This window comes from Oryctolagus cuniculus, chromosome 11 (genome assembly GCF_964237555.1).
Source record: "Oryctolagus cuniculus chromosome 11, mOryCun1.1, whole genome shotgun sequence".
Classification (NCBI taxonomy): domain Eukaryota; kingdom Metazoa; phylum Chordata; class Mammalia; order Lagomorpha; family Leporidae; genus Oryctolagus; species Oryctolagus cuniculus.
Window position 1 is genome coordinate 121,602,301 of NC_091442.1, and position 24,297 is coordinate 121,626,597.

At 63.9% G+C, this 24,297-nt stretch overlaps 1 long non-coding RNA gene across 1 annotated transcript in view; it reads left to right on the forward strand.

Annotated features, from left to right (window-relative positions):
• The first annotated feature begins 3,115 nt into the window (after positions 1–3,115).
• The window catches only part of LOC138844459 (uncharacterized), a 46,199-nt gene continuing 25,017 nt past the window's right edge, over positions 3,116–24,297 (forward strand). The window contains exon 1 of the long non-coding RNA XR_011380337.1: positions 3,116–6,671. This is a non-coding gene — a long non-coding RNA (uncharacterized lncRNA). The remainder of the gene's footprint in view (positions 6,672–24,297) is intronic.

A 24,297-nucleotide genomic window follows, 5' to 3' on the forward strand; every position in this document is an offset into this window, starting at 1 on the left:
GGCGCCTGCGGGGGCCTGGGAGGCTGAGCGCCTCGGCCAGGGCCGTGGTGGGTCAGTGGTGCCGCGTTTTGGTGTTTTGTGGAGTTATTTCTCTTTATGTTACCAGATCTTGCATTAGGATGTTAATACACTTTTACTAATGTGGATAAAGACCCCCCCCCCCCGCCCTCTTCTACCTCCCCAGATTCCTGTTACTTCTTTCTGTTGTTTTAAAGTTAAGTGTCGGGTGAATTCAGAATGCTGTTTGCGAGAGATCTCTGGAGAACTCAGACAAGGCTCTTGCAGAGCAGCCGGCCCCTCTCCCCTGCCCGCCCGGCCCCTCTCCCCTGCCCACCCGGCCCCTCTCCCCTGCCCGCCCGGTCCCGCCCGGTCCCTGCTCCCTCCCAGGCCCGGGCGCCTGAGGCCGGCCCCACCTTGCCTTTGTTCCCGGGCTGCAGGGCTTGGACTGTGCGGACATGGAATTCTGGGCTTGCAAAGTGAGCCTCAAACCTGCTTTGGGTGCAGGGTTCCAGCCCTCCCTCTGCACCTGTGGGTCCAGCCAACCCGGGATCAAAGGGGACGGGGCAGGTTCTGCTCCTTGCTTGTTATCTGCAGGATACAGTGTAACAGCTGTGGCCTCCCAGGTGCTGTTTGCTGTTCCTGCTGGTTGTCTTGTCTTCAGCCTGCAACCTTGCCTCCTCCCAGGAGCCTCTTTGGCTGCGCCCACCCCGGCTGAGGCAGCCCCTGCCCACGCAGGCTGCCCCTGGGCTCCTTGGGGCAGCGCCCCCCCAAGTCATCCTGGGCGCTCCTCAGGAGAGAGGGACAGCCTCACCTCCATGCAGGGCAGGGGCGGTGGCAGGGGTGTTCCTGCGTGCTCGCGCGCCCCTCCGCGTTCCAGGCACCCCACCCCGGAGGGCAGACCCCACCCCAGAGGGCAGACCCCACTCCGGAGGGCAGACCCCACTCCCAGAGGGCAGGCCCCACCCCAGAGGGCAGGCCCCACCCCAGAGGGCAGACCTCACTCCCAGAGGGCAGACCTCACCCTCAGAGGGCAGATCCCACCTCTGAGGGTAGACCCCACCCCCAGAGGGCAGACCCCACCCCCAGAGGGCAGACCTCACCCCAAGAGGGCAGACCCCACCCCCAGAGGGCTAACCCCACCCCCAGAGGGCAGACCCCACCCCCAGAGGGCTAACCCCATCCCCAGAGGGCAGACCCCACCCCCCCAGAGGGCAGACCTCACCCCCCCAGAGGGCTAACCCCACCCCCAGAGGGCAGACCTCACCCCCAGAGGGCTAACCCCACCCCCAGAGGGCTAACCCCACCCCCAGAGGGCAGACCCCACCCCCAGAGGGCAGATCTCATGTGAACCTGGAGATCGTGAGGGAGACATGGAGCATATATATGGAGAGAGAGAGAGAGAGAGAGAGAGAGGCGGAGAGGGCAAGATCAGACCAAGCCCTGTAGTTGGGGGAACAAAGGAAAGGGGGGGCCGGCCCTCAGCTGCCAGGACCTTCGAGGGCCGAGGGACGGGGTGGGCGAGGGAGGGGAGCGGGCTGATTCGGCAGAAGGCTCCTGCAGGTACCCCAGATGTCTCTCATCATATACATTATACATGGGGGGTAGGGAGAGAGCCCCCATCCACCGATTCCCTCCCCAGGTGCCTGTAACACCTGAGAGGCAGAAGTCAGCTCAATCCAGGCCCCCCACCGGGCGGGGTGCAGGGGCCCCACCACTGCTTTGCGGGGAAGCGGGAGTGGCGCGGCCCAGGGAGCTGCTCTGGGGGATGCGGGCGTCCTCACCAGCATCTTCACAGTGAAGCCGAATGCCTGGGCGGAGACATCCTTCACGGCCCCTTCTGTGCTGCTCACGTCTCGTTGAAAATCTCTAATCGTCGCTGAAGGCTCATTTCCATCCGCAGTGCCACGGAGCCCGTCCTCGAGGGGACGGCTGTGCAGGCACATGGCGCAGGACACGCGTCACAGGCTGGAGACTGCGCGTGGCTGGTGTGTTACAGGGCCGGGGACACGTGAGGGGCCTCCTGTCAGTGTGGGGGAGGGAGCAGAGGCAGGTGCACCCCCACTCATCTGGGGGCCCCGGCCCCGGGGGCTGGTGAGCAGAACCCGTCTCAGCCCAGCTCGGGGACCTCACTCGGTCTGGGGGAGGCTGACCCAGCCACAGTGGTGGTCCTTCTTCCCGTGAGCTCTCTGAGTGACCGAGCGTCTGAAGGGCCCCGCCCCACACCTAAAGCGCAGATTCCCCAGCCCTGAGGCTGGGCCCGGGGATCTGCATTTGCTTCTCCCTGAGCCCTGGCCTCTGTCTGCAGGAGGCATAGCTCACAGAGCTCTGCACGCTGGGCTCCCTTGCCCCCTGCAGGGTGAGTCTCTCCGGCTCTGGGTCCCACAGCCCCCAGTCATTCCCTACAGAGCAGCGTCTGAGAGGTGGGTGTGCTGTGTGAGAGGCGTGTGCCCATTGTGTCATCCCCCGGTGCCAGCAGCGCCCCTGACCTCTGGGGTGCGGGCCACACCTGCTCTGAACTCGCCCTCACAGCCACGGGTGAGTCCGGGGCCCACCTGACGTCCCAGACCTCACTCGGCCTTGTCTTCCAGAGCCCACCCTACGCAGAGAGCCTCCCAGACAAGGTGGGGCACAGAGCCCAAGCCCTAACCCAGCCCCAGAGCCGGCCCCGCTCCCCCACTCCCAAGGGTTCTGTGGCGGGTTTGAAGATGTGGGGTTTGTGGGAGGGGTCCCACGGCAGAGGTGTGGCATCCGCAGCGTTGCTGGCCCCAGCCCGCGCCCCCTCTCCCTTCTGGTGCACCTGGAAGCCTTCCCCGTGGCGTGCCCCGCGTAGTTCGCCATCCTCGGAGTACTGGGGAGCTCAGCTCTGCCCTGGAGTCTCTTGCGAGCCAGTCTGAGGCTTGGTCCGCTGTGTGCCTGCTCTGTGCTTGGCACGAGGGGTTGGCCTGTCCGTCAGCACCTGCTGGGAGCGTTCTGCTTGCTTTGTCGGAGGTCAGCACCACAGATGTCTCCTGGAGGGAAAGAGGTAGCAGTTGCAGGGAGGAGTCGGGGAGGCTGGAGGGGGCAGGACCTGCAGCGCGGGGGCGGGGGGCGGGGGGCCGAGGGCAGGGCTGTGCAGTTGCCCGGAGACCCTGCGCGGACGGCCGGGGTGTGCACCGGGCCGGGAGCTCCCCAGCGCACGGTGGCCTTGTCAAGCTGCGGTGGCAGCTGGCTGCTGGGTCGTGAACTCTACCGGCCAGTTGTTTCATTTTGCATGAAGCAGGATAGGCGTCGCCTATATGCATTTTAGAAGGAAATTTGTATGTGTTTGTATGTATGTGCATGTGCATTTGCACACATGTGTACCATGGACCGAGTGTCTGCATCCTCCCAGAACTGAGTGTTGCAACCCTGACCCCCAGTGTGATGTGAGGAGCTGTGCCCTTGGGAGGCGATTGGCTCATGGGATTCGTGTCCTTGTCAAAGAGCTGGGCGATGTGGGTGTCCCTTTGGCTGTGTGAGGGCACAGCAGGAAGAGGGGCTGCCCCCTCCATGGGCTCCTTGATCCTAAACTTGCAGCCTCCCGCTGCCTGTGGACCAGGAGAGCGTGTGCACCGGGCTGTGAGAAGTGTTTTGCATGGGGGTCGTTGTGTGTGTTTCCCGTGGCTGCGGTGGAAGCTTCCACAGGCTTGGTGCCTTGAACGTCACCGGCTCAGCATCTCGTGGTCCTGGAGCCGCAGGTGGAACGGCCCCGCTGGGTGGGAGGCCAGGGTGGCAGGACAGAGCTCCCTCTGGAAGTGCGAGGGAGGAGCTGCGTCCTCACCTTCCCCAGCTCGGGATCTGCGTGTGTCTCGGCTCCTGGCCTCCTCCGTCTTTGCAGTAGGCGGCCCAGCACGGCCTCCCCACCTCCTACAGGGAGCCGAGCAGTGGCACTGGGCCCCCTGGGATCACTGGAGAACAGGTCTCCTGCTCAGGGGCTGCGTGTAGTCACGGGTAGCCACGTGTGCAGTCCCTGTTGTGCGCAGGTTGTGGGAACCAGGATGGGGACAGCTCTGGGGACCGTGACTCAGTCAACCACGGTCAGCACTGGGTCAGGTGACTCTGACAGTCCCTGCCAGCCCAGAACCTCCGTGGTCTTCAATGAGACCGGACAGGCGTGAGCCGGCCGGTGCCTCTGCTCCTTGCACCTGCCCGTGCCCTGGTCTTGTCGTCCGTGTTCACTCAGCACAAGGACACCCTCTGGCTTCAGCAGTGAGTTACCCTGGACCCCCGCCTAGCCCTGGAGAGGCCCCACGTGCTTCTGCCCACCCTCCTGGGCCTCTGTCCTTGTGCAAGAAGAGCCTGCCCCAGCCGGCCTCCTCTCTCCAAAGGTGATTGAGGGGAACGTGGAGCCAAGCGCCACCCCACTCCTGCTACCTGGGTTCTTAGAACCTCCCAGCTGAGCCAGCCCGGCCATGGGGACACACCGTCCACCTGCGGACGCCTGAGAGGACGGGGCGGGTGGTTCAGGGCTCTGAGCCGTGGGGAGCCGAGCACCTGTGGTGGTGGCTGCAACCCCTTGTCTCCTCTGCTCTGACCTGAGAGAGAGCCTTGAGCCTTTGTCACATCAGAACGGCTTGTGACAAAAGCACCCTCCGCTCCCAGGGAGAGCCCCTGCACTCCACCCCACCCTGGTGGGGCTCCGTCTGCCGAGGGGACCCTGGCCTGGGACTGCACCTCGCTCTTGCTTCTCTGGGCCGCAGCACCGAGTGGGGCTCACCAGCGTCTGCCGACTGCAGGGCACTGGGCCCCGGCTGACTCCGTCAGTGATGGTCCTGCCTCAAGGGCAGAGGTCCCTGCACCACGCAGTCACTTCCTCACACCGTGCACCTTGGTTGTCCAATGACTCCTGCGGCAGGAGCCAGGCTCCATCCCGCTTTCAAGTAAACTACTCTGTTGGGCAGGGAGCCGGCGGCCTTCCAGCGGACTGGCCTCGGCCGCACCCGGGCGGGAGAGCTCCTGTGCCCCCTGGATGCAGGCTTCGGGGCCTGAGACCCGGGTGGCGATGAGTCATGGAGACGCCGTGGAATTCAGGCCCGAAGGAGACCAGCCGGCGGTAGCCCTGTATCCGTCGCCTTGGCAACAGATTCGTTCTTGCCTTCCCCATGAGCAGTTCTCGGAGCCCAGAAGTCGGGGGCCCCTCAGGCCGCACTGGGAGCTGGGCAGGGACAGGACCAAGCCAGGTGAAGGGCACAGGTGCCTGGGTCACGCGTGGCTCTCGTCACGGGGCAGTCGCCACGTCTCTTGGCGGCGAGCCTGGCCTGCGTGGCCCAGCCCGGGCCTCGGCACGGGAGGCCTCTGCTGTCGGTTTTCTCTCTTGGACGCCGGGAGGGTACGGCAGTGTGTGTCCCACGGGGCGGTGGACAGGTCGTGCAGAGCTCGCTGGCCTGGGACTCGGGGACCTCTGGGTGTGAAGCTCCCAGGCTTCGGGAGTGTGAAACACGTTCGCTTTCAGCGGCCGCGGGAACTGTGCCCGGGAGCGGCTGGGGTGGCTCACGATGCAGACGCGCCAAGTCAACCAGAGCAAGGTGTTCGCAGTCACCCTGACACTCACCGTTTGTGGGGGGACTTTAAAACGCTCTCTCGCGGTTGTTTTGCAATGCGATGTTCCGGGCGGCTGCTGCCACCCTGTGCTGTAGGGGCCCGAGCCCAGTCCTCTGAGCGTCGCTCGGTGCCACCCGTGCTCCCGGAGGGCAGCTCTTGGGGCTTCGGCGCGTCAGGGAGAGCAGCGGGGCCTTCTCAGCCTGTGTGGCTGCCCCGAGCTCGCGTGGCCAGGGCTGCTCCGCCGTGGCTGTCGCGGCGTGGCGCCCCACGCTCCAGGCGGGCGGTTCAGGGACGCCCGGGCTGACGGCAGTGCTGCGGTGGTCCTGGGGGTGGGGTGTGAGGGTCTCTCGCCCACCCCGACGGCTTTCCCTTTGGGATTCTGGATTGAGACGAGGTGTGCGCCCGTCAGCAGGCTTCTGTGAGGGGAGCGGAGACCCCTGGAGCAGGGTGTTGGCACCGCCAGGCCCGGGCGCACGGTCAGTACACAGCCCCTTTCCTCCGGTCCCCTCCCTCTGGGTGTGCGTGGGGCATGGGGGTGGGCTCCTGGTGGGCAGGGCTTGCTTTGTGACACCTGCTCTCCAGCTCTGCACGGAAGCCAACCTCAGGTGGCTGACGGACGGAGGGCCCTGTCCTCACTGGTGATGGGAAGAGGCAGCTTTAACACCAATAGGGGGGCGAGCACTGTGGCCTGGTGGGAAGGCGGATGCCTGGGATGCGGGCATCCCGTATGGGCCCCAGTTTGTGTCCCGGCTGCTCCACTTCCCATCCTGCTCCCTGCTGATGGCCTGGGGAAGCAGCCGAGGGTGGCCCAAGTGTAGGGACCCTGCCATCCACGTGGGACACCTGGGTGAAACTTTGGCCTGGCTCAGCCCTGGCCATTGTGGCCATCTGGGGAGTGAACCAGTGGATGGAAGACCTCTCTCTCCGTCTCTTCCTCTCTCTCTGTAACTCTGACTTTAAATCAGTCAATCAATCAATCAATCAATCAATCTTAATAAAACCAGGTGGACCCATCAGGCCCGTGGAAGTTTGCACATCACTGGTGCGGAAGGTGGATGACCGCAGTGGACAACAGCGGACCTTACCCTGCTGACCAGATCGGGAACGATCAGGTAGGACCCTGTAATGGGCGGTATTTTAGTTTGCATGAAAACCTTGCATGTGCATACATCCTTGGATCTAGAATCTTCCTGCAGCTGTGGCTGAAGTGTGCAGAGCCGGGTGTAACCCCAGGGTGCGGGGAGAGACGGAGGGGGTGATCGGCTGGGGGGCAGGCACACAGGCTTAGTGAGGCTCCTAGTGGCGCTTACACAGAGGTCTCGGAACAGGCCAGCGCGAACGAGGGTGGCAGACGGAGCCCGGTCCTCCCGCCTGTACGGTGGGGTGTGTCCAGCCTCCCTCCCGCCTGCACAGTGGGGTGTGTCCAGTCTCCCTCCTGCCTGTACGGTGGGGTGTGTCCAGCCTCCCTCCCACCTGTACGGTGGGGTGTGTCCAGCCTCCCTCCCGCCTGTACGGTGGGGTGTGTCCAGCTTCTCTCCAGCCTGTACAGTGGGGATGTGTCCAGTCTCCCTCCCTCACGGGCCCTCTCGGAAGAGCACAGGAGAGACTGAGACACTCGGCACAGGGCCTGTCTGGCGGAAGTCCACTGTAGGCAGACGGTGGCTGAGAGTTCCCGGGCTTCTGTCAGGGACTCGCCCCGGGCCCTGCAGTCCCACCAGCTGCTGTCGGGGTGGCGGGTCCCCTGCAGGAGCAGACAGGGCTGGACAAAGACCTGGAGACACAGAATCCAACCCCCTTGTGACCTCAGGCAAGTTACTGCCCCTCCCTGAACCCCCGTTTCCATCTCGGGTGGTCAGTCTGGGCCAGTTCTGTGGTGAACGCATCCTGCCATCCCCACTCACTGGGGGACCTGGCTGAGGGGTGGCGACACGGCTGGTGCTGAGGCAGAGGGAAAAAGGACAGTGGCACCAGCAGCACCACCAGGGTCTCAGCGGGCAGGGCGAGTCACTCAGCCGAGTCCAGGTTCACAAGAGAGATGGACACCTGCCACTCACTCAGCCAAGTCCAGGTTCATGGGAGAGATGGACACCTGCCACTCACTCAGCCAAGTCCAGGTTCACAGGAGAGATGTGCACCTGCCACTCACTCAGCCAAGTCCAGGTTCATGGGAGAGATGTGCACCTGCTGCCCACTCGGCCAAGTCCAGGTTCATGGGAGAGATGGGCACCTGTGCCCACTCGGCCAAGTCCAGGTTCACGGGAGAGATGGGCACCTGTGCCCACTTGGCCAAGTCCAGGTTCATGGGAGAGATGGGCACCTGCGGCCCAAGTCCAGGTTCACGGGAGAGATGGGCACCTGCCACCCACTCGGCCAAGTCCAGGTTCATGGGAGAGATGTGCACCTGCGGCCCAAGTCCAGGTTCACGGGAGAGATGGGCACCTGCCACCCACTCGGCCAAGTCCAGTTCATGGGGGAGATGGGCACCTGCCGCCCACTCGGCCAAGTCCAGGTTCATGGGAGAGATGGGCACCTGCCGCCCACTCGGCCAAGTCCAGGTTCACGGGAGAGATGGGCACCTGCCGCCCACTCGGCCAAGTCCAGGTTCATGGGAGAGATGGGCACCTGCGGCCCAAGTCCAGGTTCACGGGAGAGATGGGCACCTGCCGCCCAGTCGGCCAAGTCCAGGTTCACAGGAGAGATGGGCACCTGCGCCCACTTGGCCAAGTCCAGGTTCATGGGGGAGATGGGCACCTGCGTCCCCCCTGCAGTCGGCCCGAGTGAGCGCTGAGCCCTTCTGAAGGACTGCGGGGTGCAGCTGAGACCTCAGTCTGATGGGTGGGCTTCGTGCCACGTGGTGCCCTGCACTGCACGTGTCTCCCTCCCCTCCTTCCGCCTTCCCTGCATCTCAGGGTCAAGGCAGGATTTTGCCGACCACAGATTTCCAGTTAATGAGGACCACGTATATCTTTGAAGATGCTGTGATCTCGGTTTAAACGAGGATCTGAAAATCTGCAGTCGGTGCCTTCCGGCTCTGACGGGACAGGAGCAATGAGCCGCCTCACTCGCCCAGGGCTGGGGCGCGGGCTCTCCGAGGGAGGTGCGGGGCAGCCTGCAGCCCGCAGGAGGCCTCTCTGGTCAGTGCTGGGTGCCCCTTGGCCCCTGGGGTGTCCAGTGGGCCCACAGCAATCACAAGGTCCTCGCAGGGAGGGGGTCGGGAGGGTCCCAGGCAGAGGCTGAAAGCTTTGGGGCCGTGAGCTGGGAGAGCCGGAGGCTGGGGTCCAGGAGACAGCTCCCCCAGAGCCTCCGGGGGACGGGCCCTGCCCTGCACCCCGCACCCCTGACCCCAGGCTGGGACACGAGCCTGTGCTGCCTGCTGCCCTCCGTGTGCCGTTCTCACAGCAGCCACGGGGCGAGAACCCAGGCAGGGCCGGCCAGAGCCAGGTCCACCTGGGCAGGCGGCACTGGACTCCGTGGGGCTGGCACTGGCCCAGCGCTCTGGGCCTCCGTGTCCACTTCCCTTCCTGGCGTCTCCCTGCGATGGGGGGGGGCTCGTCTGTCCACCACTGTTCCATCTACCATGTGTGGGGGTGGCTGTGATGACGGTGAGGGTCTCTCCTGCCCAGGCCCCGACGCTGGGGCCGCCATGGAGGCAGCGGCCGTGTCGTGAGCAGCGGCTCCAGCCCTGAGCAGGAAGGAGCCCGCCCTCCCTCCCAGTGGGCAGCCTGAGGGCGGTGAGTGTACAGGACACAGGGCAGCCCCACGGAGGCGGCTGGCAGAGCTCGGAGCACGGCCCGGGGCGTTCCTGGCCTTGGCCTTGGGAGGCCGCCACAGTTTGCAGCTAGCACGACCTAGTGTTTCCATCACCTACCTGCCCCCGAGGCCCAGAGCCCCCTGCCCCCCACAGGCTGGGAGCACGGGAGCCAGGGAGGCCCCGGAGCCCCTCTGCCCGGAGGGCAGGTGGACGTGCAAGGACAGGGCCGTGCTCACAGGGCCAGGGCCCCGGTCTGGTGCCTCTGCGGTGCTGGGACGGCAGGTTTGGGGAGCTTCCCACAGCTCGCCCTGAGCGTCCCAGGCCCAGTTTGTCAGCAAAGCCCCTGAGGGCCCTGGGGACCCCGGCCTTGGGTGTCTGTGTGGGAGGCCTCTGTGCTGCTGGGGGCTGTGCGTCACGTTTGCCGAGGATTCCTCTGGCTCCGTTCCTGGGACCCCCCCCCCCCCAGTGTTACACAACAGTCTGCGGAGTGACGGTGACGTGGGAGAGGAGCTGAGTGAGAGCCAGACTCCTCTCCACCCACCCAGGCGCTCATGCACTCGGCCGGCCTGGACCCCGCTGGGCAGCAGGGTGGACACAAGCCACGTCCCTGCCACTTCCAAGAGACGGGAGCACGGTCACAGCTTCCGGTCCTCTGGGTTCCTGCTGGGGAGCTCAGCGCTGGCTCAGCGCTCCCTCCCACACCTGAAGACAGTCTGGGGGAGGGTGGGGACCTGGCTCTGTTGAGTGACAGGTGGCTCGGGGCACCTGCGCCCTCCCACCTGCTGTGAACCTCTGCCTCCCCGACTCTGCTGCAGCCCCAGTCAGCCCCTCTCCCTCTGCCCTCGTCCTGCCCAGCACCTGTGCCCAGACCGAAGCCCAGCTGGTTATGGGCAGTGCCTCGCCTTTGCTGCAGGCTGGGTGAAGGCCGTCTGCAGGGCCTTCCCCTCCGTCCTGCGTCGTCTGTCGCTGGCAGGGCTCAGGAACACTTCCCAGAGGGGGGGCTGTGGCCCTGGGGCTGGGGCCCGGGCTGTGGTGGTGAGTTCATGACCTGTTGGTGAAGATCCTCTGGGTGCCTTAGGTTTCCAAGCACTGGAGCCCTTGCCGCCTCAGGGTGGTGATCTCACAGCTCTCCAGACCCACCCGTGATCCCGTGGCCTTCCTGATCCTCCTGTGATCCCATGGACATTCCTGCTCCTCCTGTGATCCACCCAGGATCCTGTGGTCCTTCCTGATCCACCTGTGATCCTCCCGTGATCCTGTGGCCTTCCTGATTCTCCTGTGATCCTTTCTGATCTACCTGTGATCCACCCATGATCCTGTGATCCTTCCTAATCCACCTGTGATTCCATGGACATTCCTGATCCACTGTGATCCTCCTGTGATCCCATGTCCCTTCCTGCTCCTCCTGTGATCCACCCAGGATCCTGTGGCCTTCCTGATCCTCCCGTGATCCCGTGGCCTTCCTGATCCTCCTCTGATCCCGTGGCCTTTCCTGATCCACTTGTGAGCAGCCCATGATCCCATGTCCCTTCCTGATCCACTGTGATCCTCCCGTGATCCCGTGGACATTTCTGATCCACCTGTGATCCGCCTGTGGTCCTGTGGTCCTTTCTGACCCACCTGTGAGCCCCCGGCCTTCAGGGAGGGGAGTTTCCATCTCCTGGGTTTGGTACACTCCAGGCCTTGAGAATTCTGCATGTAGCCCCAGCTGCCTTCTTTGCTTTGCTTGTTGTGTGCTCCACAGGGATCCTCCCGTGTCCGTGGGGCCCCAGGGGTGTCTGGGAGCCCAGCCCTTTCTCACAGCAGTGGCATTGGAGGCGCAGTGACGGATGCCCTGGACGGCTGGGATTTTTGCTTGTTTCAGTCACTTTTTCCACCTTTTCTTTGAGACTCACAACTCAGTGCTAAGAGCGCACCTAGGGCTGACCTCACGTCCAGCTGACCTCACGCCCAGGCTGAGCAGGAGACCAGGAGTGGGCGGTCGGGGCCCCGGGGGTCTTTGCTGGAATCATGGGAGGTTGGCCTGGGGGTCTTTGCTGGAATCATGGGAGGTTGGGGCCCCGGGGGTCTTTGCTGGGATCGTGGGAGATCGGGGCCCCGGGGGTCTTTGCTGGGATCGTGGGCGGTTGGGGCCCCGGGGGTCTTTGCTGGAATCCTGGGCGGTTGGGGCCCCGGGGGTCTTTGCTGGGATCGTGGGAGATCGGGGCCCCGGGGGTCTTTGCTGGAATCCTGGGCGGTTGGGGCCCCGGGGGTCTTTGCTGGAATTGTTGGAACGAGGCCCTCGTACAACGTGTTCATGTGCGGTGCCACTTGTTGGACTCTGGTTATGTGCCAGGCTCCCGGCTCGCTGTTCCTGCATTGCTTTTTTTTTTTTTAAAGATTTATTTACTGAAAAGTCAGAGTTATACAGAGAGAGAAGGAGAGAGAGAGAGAGAGAGGTCTTCCATCTGCTGGTTCACTCCCCTGATGGCCACATTGGCTGGAGCTGTGCTGATCTGAAGCCAGGAGCCAGGAGCTTCTTCCAGGTCTCCCACGTGGGTGCAGAGGCGCAAGCACTTGGACCACCTTCTACTGCTTTCCCAGGCCACAGCAGAGAGCTGGATCGGGAGAGGAGCAGCCGGGACTAGAACTGGCGCCCATATGGGATGCCGGCACTGCAGGCGGTGACTTTACCCACTACACCACAGCACCAGCCCCCCCTGCGTTGCTTTTAATTCTTACACGTACTTTGCTTGGTAGTCATGATCCTATTTCTTTTTTGGTAAAGATTTATTTATTTGAAAGGCAGAAGGAGAGAGAGAGAGAGAGAGAGAGAGAGAGAGAGAGAGAGAGAGACTTCCATCCTCTGGTTCACTCCCCAAGTGGTCACAACAGCAAGATATGGACCAGGTTGAAAAGCCAGGAGCCAGGAACTCCCCCCTGGTCTCCCACACGGGTGACAGGGACCCAGGTAGTCGGCCATCTCCCTCTGCAGGGGGCTGGATCGCACGGGAGGAGCTGGGACCCAGACTGGCACCAGGAAGCGGGCTGCCAGTGTCGCAGGTGACGGCTTCCTTAACCGCCGCGCACGGGGCCAGCCCACCTGCTTCTGTCTCTACTACAGGCAAGGCACTTGAGCCCCGGGGAGGTTGTGCAGGCTAAGGTGTGACTTCACGTCTGTCTGTGTCCCTGTGGCTTTTGGGTTCACTTAGTAACGACCGCTGCTTCCAGGGTGACCGTCCGTCAGTGTCCAGGTGAGACAGGCCAGCGACATGCGTGTTTAAAACCAGTGTCTCTGCTAGTTGTTTCTGGAACCTTGGAGACACTCCCCGCGCCGTCTCTGGGTATTGATCCAAAGAAGCAAATCGCGAGTCGGCACAAAGACGAGATGGTGTTTATTCATCACGGGGTAATTTGTGATAGGAGAAATCAGGGCTCTTCTAAATGTCCTGTAATGAGGGGATGATTAAGCAGATTATGCAGCCAAAGATGCTTACAATGAGTTTGTAGTAACACGGGGAGATGCCTCGCATGTTAAGTGCGAAAGACAACAAGTGAAAGACGGTGTTTGGAGGCTGATCTCAAGCACGGAAAATTGCGGAGGGGAAGAGATGGAATAGCCGGTGTCGGCAGCGCCTTCCCGGCAGGGCACACGCGCTCGCTGTGGGCGCCTTCCCGGCGGGGCACACGCGCTCGCTGTGGGCGCCTTCCCGGCGGGGCACACGCGCTCGCTGTGGGCGCCTTCCCGGCGGGGCACACGCGCTCGCTGTGGGCGCCTTCCCGGCGGGGCACACGCGCTCGCTGTGGGCGCCTTCCCGGCGGGGCACACGCGCTCGCTGTGGGCGCCTTCCCGGCGGGGCACACGCGCTCGCTGTGGGCGCCTTCCCGGCGGGGCACACGCGCTCGCTGTGGGCGCCTTCCCGGCGGGGCACACGCGCTTGCTGTGGGCGCCTTCCCGGCAGCGGACACGCGCTTGCTGTGGCTCTGTCTCCACGTTGTCCATGATGAGCGAGCATGTGGCTAGAGCCAGGGCGGAAGACGACGTGTCGTTAAAAATCCTGGTGAGGACAGCAAATGTGACGGGGTTTGCTCAGCTGAGCTGGGCCTGTTGGGCCCCGGGCTGGACGCCGACGGACGAGGTGACGGCCGGCCTGGGGCGGGGTCCGGTCTGCACGGCGCTTCCCACGCGTCCTCGGCGTCCTCACCCCTGCCTCCCCCCCGCCGGGTTTCTCACTGTCGCGTCTCTCACGCATCCAGATGAGTGCAGACAGCACAGTCGCAGCTCTGAGGAACGTCCCACGACAAGCCGCCCCGGGACCTCCCCCGTCGTGTGGGGCCGGAGCATTCCGGAACCTTGGAATGTTCTGGTCTGTGTGCCCCTTCCTCATTCCCCCCCCTCCCCCGCCTCTACCCTGGCTGGCCTACTTCTCACGTTTGTGGGGCTTGGGGCTAGCGTACAAACCCAGGCCCACACACCATATGTCTAAATATTTATAAACTGTAAATCAAGTTAATGAACTGTTAACAAATACGCTCGCCTCCCGCGTTGACAAATATACCTTCATCATAACAAGGTGGAAAAATGTGTAAAATTATGGGTTATATTCTGATAAGTGAAAGCTGGCGAAATATGGAAGCAAACGGAATTTAATTATTACGCATATGCCTTGGCGTTCTGTTGATGGGCCAATAACATTTGGAAGAGGAGTAAAACAAAAATATGCATAACTTATACGTTGCCGTGTGCTTATTCCTCAAAATTTATTCTTCTTGCCTTCATCTAAGCAGCACCACTAATTATGTTATTATAATTAAAATCTTCCCATAATTTGCATTTTATTGACAATAATGACAAATTAGACACACTCTCCTGAGTTATGTAGTTCTTCCATAGTTTTCAAAACTTAATTTTGGTTTGCAGGAACTTTGATCCGGAGAGGCTGTAGCAGCTGGGGTTGTCAATAAAATTCTTAGAGGAATAAATTGATTTGGAAACCAGCCAAGTCCTTTGAAATTTTTCTTACAGTGTTTAGGCGTTGTGATGGAGAGGCACATCCTACGTTTATGATTAGCAATGGGAAAACAATAAAGTGCCCGGATTTCATCATCTGAAGCCACTGTCCTCACTCCGGGTGCTCCTTGGGTTTCATCGTCAGCGTCAGGACCCCTGCAGGGATGGGAGGCGCCGTCAGCCCAGGTGAGGAAGGGGTGAGGCCGCCCGCACGGCAGAGGGCGCTCAGCTCCGCGTGCGTGCGCCCGTCTGGTGGGCGTCGGAGAGCGGCTTGTTCTTCCCCTACGGCCGTCTTTGGAGAACCAACTCAGGTCCCAGTGACCCAAGGCCCTGCCCCGGCCCCACCTCATGCGGCTTCCTCCCCTCAGCACCGCCACACTGGGCACCGAGCTTGCGGCGCGGGGACCCAGGGGGACACAGGGTGTCCCAGCCGCACACCTGTGGGGACCCTGGGGACACAGTGAGTCCCAGCCACACACCTGTGGGGACCCTGGGGACACAGTGCGTCCCAGCCGCTCACCTCTGGGGACCCTGGGGACACAGTGCGTCCCAGCCGCTCACCTGTGGGGACCCTGGGGACCCTGGGGGACACAGTGCGTCCCAGCCGCTCACCTGTGGGGACCCTGGGGACACAGTGCGTCCCAGCCGCTCACCTGTGGGGACCCTGGGGGACACAGTGCGTCCCAGCCGCTCACCTGCGGGGACCCTGGGGACACAGTGTGTCCCAGCCGCACACCTGTGGGGACCCTGGGGACACAGTGAGTCCAAGCCGCTCACCTGCGGGGTCCCTGGGGACACAGTGAGTCCAAGCCGCTCACCTGTGGGGACCCTGGGGACCCTGGGGGACACAGCGCGTCCCAGCCGCACACCTGTGGGGACCCTGGGGGACACAGTGAGTCCAAGCCGCACACCTGCGGGGACCCTGGGGACACAGTGCGTCCCAGCCGCACACCTGCGGGGACCCTGGGGACCCTGGGGGACACAGTGCGTCCCAGCCGCTCACCTGTGGGGACCCTGGGGGACACAGTGCGTCCCAGCCGCTCACCTGTGGGGACCCTGGGGACACAGTGCGTCCCAGCCGCTCACCTGTGGGGACCCTGGGGACACAGTGCGTCCCAGCCGCACACCTGTGGGGACCCTGGGGGACACAGTGCGTCCCAGCCGCTCACCTGTGGGGACCCTGGGGACCCTGGGGGACACAGTGCGTCCCAGCCGCTCACCTGTGGGGACCCTGGGGACACAGTGCGTCCCAGCCGCACACCTGTGGGGACCCTGGGGACACAGTGCGTCCCAGCAGCACACCTGTGGGGACTCTGGGGACACAGTGCGTCCCAGCCGCACACCTGTGGGGACCCTGGGGACACAATGAGTCCAAGCCGCACACCTGTGAGGACCCTGGGGACACAGTGCGTCCCAGCCGCACACCTGTGGGGACCCGGGGGACACAGTGCGTCCCAGCTGCACACCTGCTGGTCCTGGTATCCAGGGTGTCCCGGCCACAGGTGTCAGGTGGGGAGGTGTGGAGCCAGATCTTGCCTGGCCAGGGCTGAGGCCTGGGCAGCCCAGGGCTCCTGAACGAATGATGTTTGTGTACGTTTCCTGTATCTGGTGCCCTGAAGTGCTGACCGGGGGTCAGGACCCTCCTTGCCCGGAGGCAGGAGCTGCCCGTACCAGTCCTCGCTCAGCGTCTCTGGACTTCTGTCCAGGATGGCAAGAGCACCTGTCCACACGAGGAGCAAGGCCAGGTGGGACGCTCTGTGGGCAGAGAGTCCTGGAGAAGACGAAGTGGCAGCCTGAGGGTCCCGTCTGTCCCAGCTCCCTTGAGGGGTTGCCAGAGACCCTGTGGGGGGATGGGTGAGCCCTGCAGGGAGACCCCGGGATGGCCCCGTGTTTCTGGGCCAGGCCACGGCGACCCCAGCTCCAAGAGGGCCAGGTTGCCTAGGGATTCTGTCCCTGTGTGGGGGACAGTGCGCACCCCGGGGCTGCCCGCCCACTGCTTCTGCCGCTGGGCCCATGGCTCCCCGGCCAGGCACCGTGACTGCCGTGGTCTGGCTTGCTCTCCTGGGTGGCTTCCGGAATCTGCTTTCTCCCTCTCTCCTTTTCCACAGTGTCGGGGTGCCCTCCCGCCCGGGGTGCCCTCCCCGCCCCCTTCCTCGTCAGTAGCCCCTTGAGGACTGATGCCCGCAAGCTACGTTTTGGAGATTCTGTCTCGACTGACGGTTTTCCCAGATAAAGGACTCTGGCTGGGGTGGCTCCGGGGATGGCAGGGCTTGGCCGGGCGTCGCTGAGCTGTGTGCACGCGTCCTGTTCCCGCCCATCCTGTTCTGCCTGGCAGGGGCTGCCCCTTCCCCGCGTGTCCAGGGCAGCGAAGGTCCTCCCGGGCCGTCCTCGCGTCGGCCTTCCTGTGTTGGGACCCCTGCCTTGCTTCCTGGGTGCTCTGAGTTCTCCCTCGGAGCACACACAGGTCCCTGCCCTGTGAGACCGACGGTGCAGGCTGGGCTGTGGGCAGCAGCGTGAGAGGTAGGAAGGGGCCTGGGGACAGGGCACCCCCACCGACGCGAGTCCACGGAGGCGGCCCCGCTGCTCAGGGCGGCCACCGAAGACGTAGCAGCAATCCCTCCACCACTGCGCCCGTCTCACCATTTTCTAGAACATTCTGAGCTCTTAGGATGGGGAGAACCTCCCCTCTGTGGGCCACGCCCCTGGGAGAGCAGCACGCGGGCGGGGGTCTCCTGGCAGCCTCGGAAGAGCTAGCTCCCAGGCAGCGGACCCCACAGCCCTCCTGGCAGCCATGGAAGCTTCTAGATGCCTGGGTCCTCGGCTGTGTCCCCGTGCCTGTTCCCTGCCCTGTCGTCAGCACGGTGTGCGCTCTGGTTTCCAGCGGCGGCCCTCGGTCCGTGGTTCTCTCTCTCGGCCGCTGCCCAGCCCGTCCGCCGCCGTGCGGGGTGGGCCCGGGCGGCGTGTGCAGATGCCCGTCCGTCACTCTTGGCTGTGCCGTCTCCTGCAGCGTTCATTTTCTTTTTCTTCTCTCCCGAATGAGACCGACGCCAGCTTAAGGAAGAAATCACTCGTTCGCGGAGCTGTCAGTGTCGGCACTGGAGCCGCCTGGAGTCGATTAGAGAGGCGCGGAACTGCTCCTGCCGGGCGGAGGGCGGAAAGCAGGGAGTGGGAGCCGGGCCGGGTGTCCTGGCCCGGCAGGGAGGAAGCGGCTCTGGTGCAGGCCCAGCCCCCTCTGCCGCCTTCCCGGACAAGGCCAGCGCTCAGGTCAGAGGTGCAGGCGCGTGCGCTGGCCGCAGAGCGGACGCAGTTCTCAGAGCTCAGTCGGGATACAAGCCGTGTCCACACGTTCATCTAGAACAGCGAGATCCACGCCGAGCCCGTGTGGACAGAGAGAGACGCTTCTGTGGGTTCAGGACCCTGCCCCGCCCACCAGGCTGCCCTCCAGGGCCCGCGGCTCGCACCGCGCCCGGCTGGGGCTGGCGTCGGGGGCGGTGTCTGAACCATCCCAGTGGGCTCAGAGCGGGAGAGGCGACTCGACAGCTCCTACCTGTCAGGTCAGGCATTCCCTTTGTCCCTTTGTTTCAGGCTAGAGGTGGCCCTCCCGTGGCGGGAGTCACCCGCGGCCCCGGGCTGGGCTGCCGCTCGCCTCGCTGGCTAAGTGAGCTCAGGACCGTGGTTAGGGAAGTGGGGTGGGGCTGCCAGGGTCCGCTTAGGTTCAGCTGGCAGAATGGACCAGGATGCGTCTCGGCGGTGACGGGGCCTGTGTGCAGCACGGCCACACCCGTGTCCTCCAGTCCCCCTTGCAGTCACCAGCCAGCGATGAGCGCCTGGGCCCTGCGGGAGACACACCCAGAAAGGATGCTGAGGGCTGGTGGGGCCTGGGACTGCCCCCTCTCCCAGAGGTGGGCTTCGGCCACCCCTTGCTCCCTGGGCACCCATCCGTGTGGCCGTACGCTTGCCCTGAGCATACGTGGGGAGGATCGCGTGCACAGAAAGAGGGCCCGGTGGGCGGCCAGTGGGAGGGAAAGGGGGGCTTCCGCTGGACGAGCCCTGCTGTGAGGTGAGGGACCCCAGGAGGGGCCCTGGGCCTCCAGTCCCCGCGGTGGCTCCACACCCCGGCGCCTGCCCAGCCTTGAAAATGCACTGTGGGCCAGGACCAGAAGGGGGGGTGGAGGCCCTCGGTGCTGCCCCCTCTGGGCTGGGGGGCCCTCGGTGCTGCCCCCTCTGGGCTGGGGGGCCCTCAGTGCTGCCCCCTCTGGGCTGGGGCCCTCACTGCTGCCCCCTCTGGGCTGGGGGGCCTCGCTGCTGCCCCCTCTGGGCTGGGGGGGCCTCCAAGCCAAAGCAGAGTCACAGGCCTACGTGTGCAAGCACACACGTGTGTCTGTGTGTGTACTCATGTGGTGTGCATGCGCTGCCCACCTGTGTTCCTGTAGTGCTCCACATGTGTGTTCACAGGTATCCTCTTGCACGTGTGTGTATGCCCATCTGTGCACACACGTGTGATGAGCCCACACGTACCCGCGATGTGCTCACATTTGTGCCATACAAGCTCACACGCGTGAGTGCAGTGCCCATGTGTGCTCCAGCGTCTGTGTGTGCTCAGTGTGCTCATGTTTAGGTAGGCAGGTGCCTGAGTGTGAGCGTGTGCGCGTTCCTGCATGTGTCTGTGCGTGTGCACACGTGTGTCTGTGCGTGTGCACACATGTGTCTGTGCGCGTGCACATGTGTGTGCGTGCGTGTGCACATGTGTCTGTGTGTGTGCACACATGTGTCTGTGCGTGTGCACACGTGTGTCTGTGCGTGTGCACACGTGTGTCTGTGCGTGTGCACACGTGTGCGTGCGTGCAGCTAAGTGACTTCCACCCTTTCCTGGCTGCAGGCTGTGAGGTCCAGGGTTCTCAGCCCCCCTCCCCGAGCTCGCAGAACTGCACGTGGGCCGGCCTCGGCTTCACGCCCAGCTCCTCACCCCGGACCCTCCCGCTCGGAGCCGGCTGGGCAGAGCTGCTGTGGGCCCGGCTCTCTGAGCGGCTGCCGAGACGCTTCTGTGACCTGTTTAGGGCAAAGGGAACCTTCCCGCGGAGAGAAGGCTTTGAGGAATGGCGGAGCCGCATGAAGGAGTCTGAGGGACAGCGGCTTTTCTGGGAGCCCCGGCCTCTGCAGCCGCCTCCCCTGATGGGGCAGGGGTCGGATGAGGCGGGCAGCCAGACCCTGTTGGAAGCTGCTGGGAAAAAGCTGTCTGGCCTACGAACAGGCCAGGAGCCCTGCGGTGGGGACCGGGACCCAGCGGTGGGGTCTGGGCGCAGAGCCGTCAGCCGGCTCCGCTGAGGTGAGGAGGGCCATCGATGGGTCTCCTGTCCCGCAGAGGCGGGGCGGGTTCCCTGCGGCCCTGCCCGCTGCCAGCCTCGGAAGCAGCCGCAGGCCGGTGCCCCTTGGAGTGTTTGGCACGCATCTTCCCGTGGGGCCTGCACAGGGCGGCGGCCTAGCGATGGGGCGTGGCTGCCCGAGGTTTCAGACGTTTAGGGTCACGACTGGGCTTGGAACCCGGTCCCGTCTGAGTTCTAAGGTCAAGTTCATAAGCAGCTTATTACTCTAAGGCAGTGATCAAAGGAAGTATTTTTTCTTAAACAATTTATTTACTTGCAAGGCAGAGTTATAGTGAGATGGGAGAGAGAGAGAGAGAGGGAGAGAGAGAGAGGGAGGGAGAGAGAGAGAGGGAGGGAGAGAGAGAGAGAGAGGGAGAGAGAGAGAGAGGAAGAGGGAGAGAGAGGGAGAGAGAGAGAGGTCTTCCATCCGCTGGTTCACTCCCCAAATGGCCTCAATGGCCAGGGCTGGGCCAGACAGAAGCCAGGAGCCAGGAGCTTCTCCCGGGTCTCCCGTGGGCGCAGGCCGCAGTCCTTGGCCGTCCTCCACTGCTTTGCCAGATCCGTTAGCAGGGAGCGGGATCGGAAGTGGAGCAGCTGGAATTCCAGTTGGCACAGGGTGGGAGGCCGGCATCGCAGGCGGCGGCTGAACCCCCCGCTTGTTTGTTATTGAAACAAGCAAAACCTGAAACACTCGTGTCTGTGGAGGTCACTGCCATCCGAGCATCCATTCGTTCATTCATGGAAACCGTGAAGGACGATCCTGCAGCCCCAGTGGGGGCCTGGGCGGGACGCCAGCCCCGGAGCCCAGCTCCGCCACTCCGGGCCGCAGGGCCCCTCTTCCCCCTTTGCCTCAGTTTCGTCTGCACATGGGAGCGGGGTGGTTTCCATCTTGCAGGGTGTGGGGCCGAGTGTCAGATGGTCCAGACAAGCCCTGGACCACCGTGGCTTGAGGTCGGCCGAGCGAGCGTGACGGCGTGGCCCTACCGTGGCCTGAGGTCGGCCGAGCGAGCGTGACGGCGTGGCCCTACCGTGGCCTGAGGTCGGCCGAGCGAGCGTGACGGCGTGGCCCTACTGTGGCCTGAGGTCGGCCGAATGAGCGTGACGGCGTGGCCCTACCGTGGCCTGAGGTCGGCCGAGCGAGCGTGACGGCGTGGCCCATTGCCTGTGGGACGCACAGGCCTCCGTGACAGGTCCCTCTCTGCACCCAGACCATGGAGGAGTCGGACCTGAAAACCCCCCGGCTACTGTGTGCCGGTTGGAGATACGAGTTCATACCGGGAGCATTGCTATTTTTGCCCTGGCTCCCAGGAAGCTCAGAGCTGGGTTTTGGCAGCTCCCAGCTCGTGGGAGTTTGGGGAATTTTTATGTCTTTCCCTGTCTGTTTTCAGAAACGCCTTGGCAAGATGTGCTCCTGTGACCTCTGCCTCCGGCCGCTCGGGAGCCCTGGTCATGCGCAGCCCCGGACCCCCGTCTGTGCAGAGGCCGGAATCCCGCGTTCCCAGGCCATCGGGGCCAGGCAGACCACGGCACACTGCGGCCCTGCGCAGCCGCGGCCTTGCCTTCGTCTTCGTGGCCCTCGAGGTCAGCTTGGAGGCATCTGGGCGAGCAGGAGGGAAGAGAAGCGCGTCCCAGGAAACGGCGGTTCCTCAGGCTGTCACTCGGGGCGCGATACGTGAACAAAGCGCTGTAATGAGAAGAGCTACTAAAAAATGATTTATCGACGCGTTAGACCTGTTAAAGCAGGTTAATGTCAATACAATTAGCTCCCGGATCAAGGAGATCCCGTCAGAGGGACACTTGATAGAGCAGCTGTAAACGCCACTCCATCAGAGCAGGGAGGGGCTGTGCGCCGGGCCGGGGAGGAACCGGCTTGCGCGCCCACCCTCCCGCCGCACCTTCCCCACGGGCTGGAGTCAGACTCCCAGGCACGGTCAGTTTATGTGGACTCTGCCGTTTCATGGGTGGGTGGCTCCTGGGTGATTTCGGAGACGCGGAGCTGGGCGGTGGGAGGGCAGAGCCGGCGAGGCCCCAGCGACTGGCGGGGGACCGGGCTGTTCTCGGGCTCCGGCAGGCCCAGGAGGTCAGGACTGGTGGGCAGGGCAGGCCCAGGAGGTCGGGACTGGACGGGCAGGGCAGGCCCGGGCCCCGGTGAGCTCCTCACCCTCCTGAGCCTGGCGCCTGCTTGGTGGGGCTGGGAGCAGTAGCTGCAGCCGCTGCCTGGGGCGGTGAGGCCTGGCACCTGCGCCCGCTCAGAGGGGCCCCTCCCCCGGGAGCTGGCAGCCATGAGCTCTGCCCCTGGGTGAGCTGGGGGGACTCTCAGGGCCCTCAGAGGCCGTGTCTGAGGGGGCTTCTCCCAGGCAAGCGTCCCGAGACAGGCGTTCCAGAGGACTTCGGTGGGCGGGTGAATTTCGTCCTCACCTCCTGTCTCCCCCGTGGCTTCCTGGATCCTCCCAGAGCGTCCTGTGGCCGCGTCCTCTGTGCTCTTGGTCGGCTGCTGCAGGCTCCGGCACGGAGCCAGCGACTGCCAGGGCTCCTGGACTGGAGGTTGGGTTCGTTCCCTCTGCTAGTGCGCTGTGCCTGCTTTATTTTCTCTAGTTTTATTTATTTGAAAGGCAGCGTTGTAGAGAGACGAGGGGGCAAGTTAGAGAGAGAGCTATCTTCCATCTGCTGGTTCACTCCCCAAAAAGGCCGCAAAGGCCAGGGCTGGGCCAGGCCAAGGCCAGGAGCCAGGAGCTTCCTCCAGGTCTCCCACGTGGGTGCAGGGCCCGAGCGCGTGGGCCGTCCTCCTCTGCTCTCCCAGGCACTAGCAGGGAGCTGGATCAGAAGTGGATCGGACGGGGTTTGCACTGGTGCCCGCAGGGCATGGCGGCATTGCAGGCAGTGACTTAACATGCTACGCCACAGCGCCGGCCCCGTGCCTGCTTCCGTGCCTGCTGGGGCGTGGCACAGGGGACGGCGCTCGGAGGTGACACGTGACCCTCCTCAGATTCAGTGTTGCCTGCCCGGTGGGACGTATCCTCCACCCAGAGAAAATTAGCCTTCTTCCCAGGACCCTGGGGTGTGCGCCACACAGGTGGGCAGTGGCCTCTTCACTTACGTGATCCTTTGGGGCATTTGGATTCCCCAGAAGGTGACCCCACAGCCCTGACCACTGCACTGCTCAGCCTCCTGGGGGCCCTTGGATGTTGAGAACGAACGTGGCCCCCACCAGGACTTGAGTCAAGGACTTTCCCAGCTTTGCGAACCTCTGTTCCCGTGGGGACTTCGCTGGGCACCTGTGTCCCCAGGCACCAGTGCCAAACATGCCTTGGGCTCCCACGGAGGGCCAGGTGCTGCCCTCCAGGGAGGGCTCTCTCCCCCCGGGGTGGGAGCAGTGGGCATGCGGGGCTCTGGACAGTGTGGGAATAAGGGACAGTGGGGGACAGAGGGACATGCAGAGCGGAGCCCTAGCTCCCGGGGACCAGAGCCCTGCTGCAGGGGCGGGAGCAGCAGGCGGTTCTGGGGGAAGGCGTGAGTGAGGGGAGGCCAGGCGGGGCCTGCTTATCCCCTCTGCAAGTGAGGCCGTGGGGCTCGACAGGTGCCGTGGCCTCGTCAAGAGCACCCTGGTCCCGGCTTGGCCTCTGCTCCCGGACAGGTCGCCCGGTGCCCCGAGGAGGCTGGGCACGCGGCTCGCTGGGGGCGTGGGAGGGCTGGCGCGGCTCCCCGCTGCCGAGGGGCGGTCCCGGGCTCGCTCTGCCAGCTGTTTGCTCCCCGCGCCTCCCCCGTGTCGGCTGCTGCAGTTTGTGTGGCCACGTTCAGTGTTTCGTGTCTTGGAAGGCACAGATGTGATTTGTGCCTGCTAATGAGCAGCCTCCATCTGCCGCGCCACCGCGTTCCATCCCAGAGCTCGGGCAGGTGTCGGGGGGGCGGCACCTCAGGCACCGTCCCGCCCCTCCCTGGCCCTGCGCTCCCGAGAGGAACTCAAGGCCGTGGCCTGATGTTCTCCAAGGCTGCCTTCGGCTCGGGCTTTCTCAGTGAGTGTGGTTGTGCGTGCGTGCGCGTGTGTGTGTGCGTGTGTGTGCGTACACAGGTAGCGCACAGATAGAGGTTCCTCTCCAGGGCACTGCTTGTTGTAAAGGTCTCTGCTTCAGGGATCTCCACTTGGTCTGGTAACAGCATCTCAGGTCAGCAACTCACTGCTCAGCTGAGCGCACCCAAGGCCAGACATGTGCCCCACCCCGTCGCCAGCCAGTCCCTGTCATCCATCCACTTCCCATCTAACCGTCTGGCCCATCTGTCCCTCCCTCTACCCAATCACAGTACATTCTTCCAACTGTCCATCCATCCATCTGTCCGTCCATCTATCCACCCGTCCATCCACCCACTCATCCACCCACCCACCCACCCACCTGCATGCCCACACCCCCAGCCATCTCTCTACCCACTCACCCACCCACCTGCCTGCATACCCACACCCCCAGCCATCTGTCTACCCACCCACCCGCATACCCACACCCCCAGCCATCTGTCTACCCACTCACCCACCCACCCACCCACCTGCATACCCACACCCCCACCCACCTGCATACCCACACCCCAGCCATCTGTCTACCCACTCACCCACCCACCCGTTTGTCCACCCATCCATCTGTCCA